Here is an 8,179-nt window from a genome sequence, read left to right as displayed (position 1 = left end):
AAAACTCAGATGCTGAACCACGAACAGATCTTTTTGATTGTGTTTTGTCTACTATGGCCCTGTATCAGCATATGGAAGTACTGAAGGAGAGAAATGCATATTGCAAGCAGAGCATTGAGGATGCAGATGCAGAGACAGAAACAAATGTGGATATAGAGAAAAATTGTTCTTCACATATGCAGTCAGTCTTTCATACTAACACACATGTGCAAGATAGGGGCTATGGAAATGCGTCAAGTTTAATGCCATCAAATTCAAGGACATTTTTTAAGAGATTGCCAAGGACGTTGTTGTTGCAACTTGACAATTGTGGTTCTGAAAATAAGAACCGTTATGTATTTGCCTATCTATCCCTATTGGTTGCACGAGGAGTGTTTGACATGGTGCAGCTTGGTTTTCTTATGGTTGGTCATACTCATGAAGATATTGATGCATTGTTCAGTCGCTTCTCTGAGAAGTTAAGGAAACAAACCATTTTCACATTTCCACATTTGATGAAGATCTTTAATGAGTGTGTTAGCATGCATCCAGCACCCTTTCTCCTACAAAAGGTGGCAGACTTCAAAGGCTTTGTCAAGGGATGCTTACATGATGGAGCCGATAGCTTGATTGGACATTCAAAGCCATTGCAATTCAGGTTTTATATGAGTGATGGAATACCTTTGATGCAATACAAAGTACATCCCAAAAATGTTGATTGGTTACCAGAAAGCGGTATAGAGTTATGGAAGAGAAATGACCAGGGAGGACCCAAGCTTCCTGAAGGTTTTCCAAAAGTATTGCCACCCTTTGAGTATGTTAAGGAAAATGAGAAGGTTGTGGAGGGCTTAAAAAAACATGTCAATTGGTGGAAAGAGCACTTGCAAGAGAAAGGAGACCAAAGTGATTATGCTAAGTGGATCAATCCGGTCCTTGCCTATTGGGAGAATCTTATGCTAAACATGCAAACCCCTAGTGCAAGGGAAGACATTGGATTTTATGACTTTTGGCCAAGGAGTGTATGCGAAAAAGCTGAGCCTCTTAACCTTCAAGTGGAGGATAATGTAGATGAAGGGTTTGATGTAAATGAGGACCATTATTGTGGTCCAATGCGCAACAAACCTGCTGAAGAGTTCAACCCGACTCTTGATGTGTCTAAAGGAGATTTTGCGCTTGTACAACCTTGTGATGCAAATTACCCAATATGGTTGGGAGTGACAACAAGTGATGTTGATCAAAACAACAACTCGATAAACTACCTACAAGTTCAGATACAATATTGGGCACCAATTTCAAAGAAGAAGAATGCAAGTGATGTGGAGGTTTATAAGGATTGCTGGAACAAGTATTGGCGAGAGAACAGAAATGATCCTCAGCGCTGGGAAGATACTAGCTGCATCATTTGGGCATGGAAGCCCAAGGATGGACGACTTCCAGAGAAAATCAAGATTCCAAAGGCTATAATACTGAAGGCCAAACAGAATCAATTGAATCAACATGTCAGTGCAGTTGAGCAAGAATGATTTGTTAGCATATGGGCAACTAGCTTCGTAATCTTTTAGCAATGTTGTATGAAGCTACCAAACTCATAGTTCGATCATTATTCAGATTGTAAGGCTTTCTTAAGCTTTTAGATTTATGGTTCACCCATTGTTCAAGAATTTTGATTCAATACAGATGGTGATCTTTTTAATTCTATCACCTAGACTTTCTTACAACTTAAAGTTACATTGAATATCCTTTCTTTGTTAAAGTTTCTGTGTTTGATGGTCAACTGGAGGCTATGTGATATAACAAGCTTAATTCCTGGTGTGCATGTGTGTGTGTGTGTGCAGGCAAATTTACATCCCACCACCAACATCATATACACTTGTTACAAATGTACAATAGTATATAAATCATATCGCATTATTCAAATGCTTGTTGAGAACATCCAATAATAAATCTTGCATATCGTACAGTAAACATTGTATTGGATCTAACAACAAAGAATGCTTGTTGAGAACATCCAATAATAAATCTTGCATATCGCACAGTAAACATTGTATTGGATCTAACAAAGAATTGTCCCAAAATTGTGCATATTTCCCAAAATTCCTAAATTTGAGTTAAAATGGAAATATGGGTAGAATTGATTTCTGTAAATCCCATGAATTCTTTTATTCAAAAGAGGAATATTGAATATAATTCAATTGAGGAATCGAGAAGGAATATGAAAATAGCCATCGAGAAAAAGAATCTTTATCTAAGCCAATTGGTAGAAATTTAGAAAAAGTCCCATTATCGGTATCAAAGTAGAAAAAGTCCCATTATCGGTATCAAAGTAAATGGGAATAGGATGTGGAATGGATGTGATAAGATGTAAATGGGATGCGATAGGATTTGAATGTATATAATAAGATGTAAATGAGAGGTGATAAGATGTAAATGGGATGTGATAGGATGTGGTGTAATGAAAATGAATGTGGATGAGATGTGAAGTAAATGGATGTGAATATGAATGACGAGATGAGAATGAGAAGAGAGGATATGTGAAAGGGTGAGATGGGAAGTAAATGGATGTGGATGTGTATGTGTATGTGATGAAAATGGATGTGAATGTGTATGTGCAGAATGGATGTGGATGTGTATGTGATGAAAATGGATGTGAATGTGTATGTGCAGAATGGATGTGGATGTGTATGTGCTGGAAATGGATGTGGATGTGTATGTGCTGGAAATGGATGTGGATGTGTATGTGCTGAAAATGGATGTGAATGTGTATGTGAAAATGGATGTGAATGTGTATGTGAAGAATGGATGTGGATGTGGATGTGGATGTGTATGTGATGAAAATGGATGTGAATGTGTATGTGAAGAATGGATGTGGATGTGTATGTGAAGAATGGATATGGATGTGTATGTGAAAGAATGGATGTGGATGTGTATGTGAAAGAATGGATGTTAGATGTATATGTGAAAGAATGTGATGTGATGTAAAGAGATGTGATGTGACATAGATGTGGGTAGTCGTACATGTGAACGATTGGATGGATGTGGTTGAATGAGATGAGATGTGTATGAATGAGACATGATGTGGATGTGATGTAATGTGGATAGAATGTATGTGATGGGATGGTGATGAGAATGAATGTGATGGATATGAACGAATGTGATGTGATGGATGTGAATGAATGAGATGTGATGTGAAATGGATGTGATGAGATGTGATGTAATTTGGGATAGATGTGAATGGATGATATGTGATGTGAATGAGATGTGATGTGAAACAGGATAGATGTGAATGAATGAGATGTGATGTGAATGGATGAGATGTGATGGGATGTGAATGAATGTGATGGATATGAATGAATGTGATGTGATGGATGTGAATGGATGATATGTGATGTGAATGAATGAGATGTGATGTGAATGGATGAGATGTGATGGGATGTGAATCGGAATAAATGTGAATGTGAATGAATGAGATGTGATGTGAATGGATGAGATGTGATGTGAATGGATGATATGTGATGTGGATGATATGTGATGTGAATGAATGAGATGTGATGTGAATGGATGAGATGTGATGGGATGTGAATCGGAATAAATGTGAATGAATGAGATGTGAGGTGAAATGGATGTGATGTGGATCGGGGTAGATATGAATGGATGAGATGTGAATGAATGTGAGGTGATGAGATGTGGATATGGGCAAATGCGGGTAGATAAGATCTGATGACCTCGGATAAATGAGGAAAGATGTGATGAGATGGAAAATGATGTGATTGGATGAGAATGGGAATACATATGAAATGGATGTGGATTGATGTGGAACAATGTGGAAAGACGAGAGTTCGTTATAGAAACTATATTTATGACCTATTTTTGAATGACTGAGAGATACACACATATTTATATACATATATATGTATACACACACACACACACGCACACACACACACACACACGTGTATGTATGTAAATAAAAATACACACACATGTTTATACACACATTCATATTACTTTTTATTTTTATTTTATTAAAATCCACTCTCGGGTTTACCTAAAAATATGTAAGCATAGCATGTGAGTTCAAATGAAGGGGTTTTTTAATTTAAAATTTTAAGATAAGTTTATAGAAATACATTCATAGAAGGAGTTTTTTTAATCGATTTTGAAAAAAAACCTGTAAGTCCATAAAGAAAAAGGGATTTTATTCATGGAAAATTCATAGGTAAGGGGTTTTTTTAATACCCCTTGAATGCACGTGATACATAGGGTTTCTTAGTAGTGCACCCCTCGAGAATACACTTTTATTCTCTATCTCTCTCTTTTCACCTTCTCCCTCTTTACATTTCTCTCTCTCTCTCTCTCCCTCTCTCTCTCTCTCTCTCTCACACACACACACACACACACACACAAACATACATGCACACACCCACACATGCACTAATGCAAACACACACTCTCCTCTCCCACACACACTCTCACACATTGAAATTCTCTGTCTCTGTTTCTCTCTCTTTCTCACTCACACACACACCCTCCCTCTTTCTTCTTATACACACTCTCTCTCTCACACACACACACACACACACACACTTGTTATTTTCTCAAAATAATAGAGAAAATTTTTAATTTACTACCTCTCCTGATGGCTTATGACTAAAAACAACAATTTTAATGCTTTCATATTGGGGCTTTGATCTATTGAGTGTGAAAATACCTTATGGTGTAAACTGGTCTTTTTTGGAGTTATCTTTCTGCTCCTCTCTTTTCGGCATAACACGATACCCGCCTTTGTTTTCTCTGTAACATCCCTATAACTATGGGGATTAGGTTTGGCTCATAGCTAATCAATGATGGTCATGAAGCTCAATGGTTTAGATCTAGGTTGATTTTCGATGGTGGTGCTGGAAATGAATGATACACACACACACACACACACACACACACACACACACACACACACACACACATCTCTTATATAATATCTTGATTGACTCAATCTTCCCATATAATTTTTTTTGAATAAGATGAACTCTCCTATTTGTTTTTTTTTAAAGGGGAGTGTTAAATCTTGAACTGCCTTGTTGGAAGGGTCAAGTTTGGTTTTGGACTCTTTTGGCAATTGGGAACCTATTTTGGGTTTTTCATCTACTAAATGCTAGTGGTTCTGTTTCTTTCTTGTTTGGAGTCGAGGTTATGTACCCGTGATTTCAGCGAAGGCCTTGTCCATTGTGGGGCTCTGCTTGGTGTCTAGCACTTCATGGATGTGGGGCTGAGGCTCTGTATTAGGTGATCTGGCTCTATGGAGGAGATCTTGGTGGTTGTGGACCCGCGTAGTCAGTGGGTGCAACATGTATTTTAAGAACTCTTCTTCCTATTTAAGTAGAGGTGAGTGACATGTTCACTCACTTAGTCTGCATCTTGCTTATTGTCATGAATCTCCTTCTTGCATTCGGTGGGAGACCTTCCAACCAGGTGCTTTTTCTTTTTCTTGCTCTCATGTAATTTCATCTCCATCTTTAAGCGGTGCTCTGGCTGAGTTCTGTTTGATCCTTATAAACCTAATTTTTGATTTGGTTATATAGATTTTTTTCTGTATATATAGAAAAATTTCTCATAGTGATGGTTCATCTACATGATGGGGCTCCACACCAGTCCTTTTACACTCTTCCTATTACTAGGATAGGGTTGGCTTATTATGTTGCAAAGATTCTCTGGAGTTAGCATTTGATGCAGTATACAAAGGGGCTGTTTCTAGTTCTCTAAGCTAGTTTTTTAAACAAACTCATTGTATCCCATTATGAGATACATCTCATGCTTGGAAAGAGTCTTGCTATTTTTTTTAAATTTGTCTTGCTATTTTTTTTAAATTTGTTTACAACATAGGAGGGGGGGGGCTACCTTTTACAGTAAGTGATAAAATAGTCTAGCTTAGATTGTGGAAATTATTTTTCTACATATCACTTTTATAAATAATATCCTTTGTGTGACTGTATTCCTTGATTTAGCTTGGTATATGGCATTGTAGGGGGGGAAGGTACCCCATAGAGGTTTTTGCTAGACTAGTACTCTTCTGCCTGACTACTGGCAAATAGCTAGACTCATGGCTTGTTCCAAGGCTTGATGAGCCTGCTAATATGTGGCAAGTGATTGCATAGATAGGGTATAAAGATATGGGAGTTTATCTTGTAGGCAAAATGGATTTCTCTAGTTTACTGACCATGATATTTTCTAACATCATCTCTTAGAATGCAAATGTGCATGGATAGAATGATTATCTAGAAACTCTGGTTAGGCTGATTGCCTTAGTTACAGGGTTCAAGGAATAAATTCACACAAGCTTGAAAAGCTAATAAACCTATGGAATATGATTTTTTCTGTTAAAACTTTCGTCTTATCTTTTTTGTTTTTAATGATGAATGTGGAAACAAGGTTACTTTAATGATTAGCCTTTTGGTTCATCATTACCTCAGATGAGCTATCTGAATGCTAAATTTTCTATAAAAGTTACACTATAATACAGATAGTTATAATGAACATGTAATGAAAAATGCCCATTTTAATATTATAGATGAATGTTTTGTTTACATGCTTGATAGGGTATTGAAACATTGCTAGTTTGGGACTGCATAGAACTGAATGGCTCTGAATTATATGGGGCTAGTTAATTCACTTGTCTATACTCAGAGGCAAGTTTAGCACCTCTAGCTATGCTGCCATTTGTGCTACATACCTACTGGTAAAGAATTACTAATGGGAGATTGGGAGAAAGTTTTTTTTGTAGCATACAGGGTTTTCTGGTCAAAATAGTTTAAATACAGGTTTCCTTTTGATAGTAATCCTAAGTGGATGGTATGTTTCTGCTCACATGGGCATTGGTCTAAACTGTTATTTGAACAGCTATGAACACTCCTTTGGATGGCCCAATTTCAATTTTAGGGAATAATCTCTAGCATAACTCACTAAGGTGGGTTATGGGTTTCCCCAAAAATTTGGGAGACCATTTTCCCTATAGATATTAATATCTTTTGTTGGTTTTTTATCTTTGGTTTGGAACATGTCTCCAGATAATGCTATACTACTAATAATGCAGTTTCTTACTATGACTGAAGGTTAGATTTGAAGTTGTAGCATGGCTTTTTCTGATTTGCAGGCTCATATTTGCAAACAAAATTTTCTTACAGATTGTGTACTTTCTGAATAGGGTAAATATTGCCTCTAACTACTGCTGTTTTTTGGGCATGCTTTTTTTGGGCTTACTAGTATGGTTCCTAAATATGGTAACTTGATTATGCTGGCTGGCTGATTTTATTGGAGAATTCTATTTCTCTGCAAATGGTTTTGATTTGGATTGGAGCTCATCCTTTCTGGCCAAGTGCTCCTATTCTAGAGGGTAAATAGAATAAAATAGCCTAGTGCTCATCTTTTATAATATTGAAACTAGTGTGGTGCAGAGCATAATGGCACTTACTTGTCTCTGTTGAGCTGGTTCTCCATATGTATGCAGACAATGTTTACACTCTTACACATGGTGTAAGCTCACTCGGCCTTTATTTTTTAGAGTTTGATTCTCTGTTTTGGACAGATTTATAAAAAAATATTTTTTTAATATGAATGAATTAAAGTTAAACAAGAAAACATTTTTTAATATGAATGAGTTAAGTTAAGCGATAAAACATTTTTAGGACAGGATTGCATACTCAGATTTGGAAACTTATAATTTGATTCTTTGTTTTGGATAGATTCATTAAAAAATATTTTTTTAATATGAATGAGTTAAAGTTAAACAATAAAACATTTTTTAATATGAATGACTTAAAGTTAAACAATAAAACATTTTTAGGATAGGATTGCATAGTCAGATTTGGAAACTTATAATGGAACATATAGGGTAACTATGTTAAAACTAAAATAACTTTGCCTCAATTGGCAGATTTTTGTACAAAACATAAAAATTATTTTTTCATTAGCAACAAATATGAAGCATTTGTATACTCTACAGGTACATCTTTGGTGTTTTTTTTCCATACATTAAGGTAATACATTTATATAGAGAAATTGAAATTATAGATAAGTTAGCATATTTAGGCTTGGCTTAGATTGATAAATAAGGAAGATTGTAATTTTTTGGATATGGTATTCTCTCAACACTCCTTGATTGATTATTAGCTACCTTGATTGGGTACATCTTGTTGTTTTGATATAACTT

The sequence above is a fragment of the Cibotium barometz genome, chromosome 6 (genome assembly GCF_041138505.1).
Source record: "Cibotium barometz isolate CiBa-2024 chromosome 6, ASM4113850v1, whole genome shotgun sequence".
Classification (NCBI taxonomy): domain Eukaryota; kingdom Viridiplantae; phylum Streptophyta; class Polypodiopsida; order Cyatheales; family Cibotiaceae; genus Cibotium; species Cibotium barometz.
Note: the sequence above shows the minus strand (reverse complement) of the source record.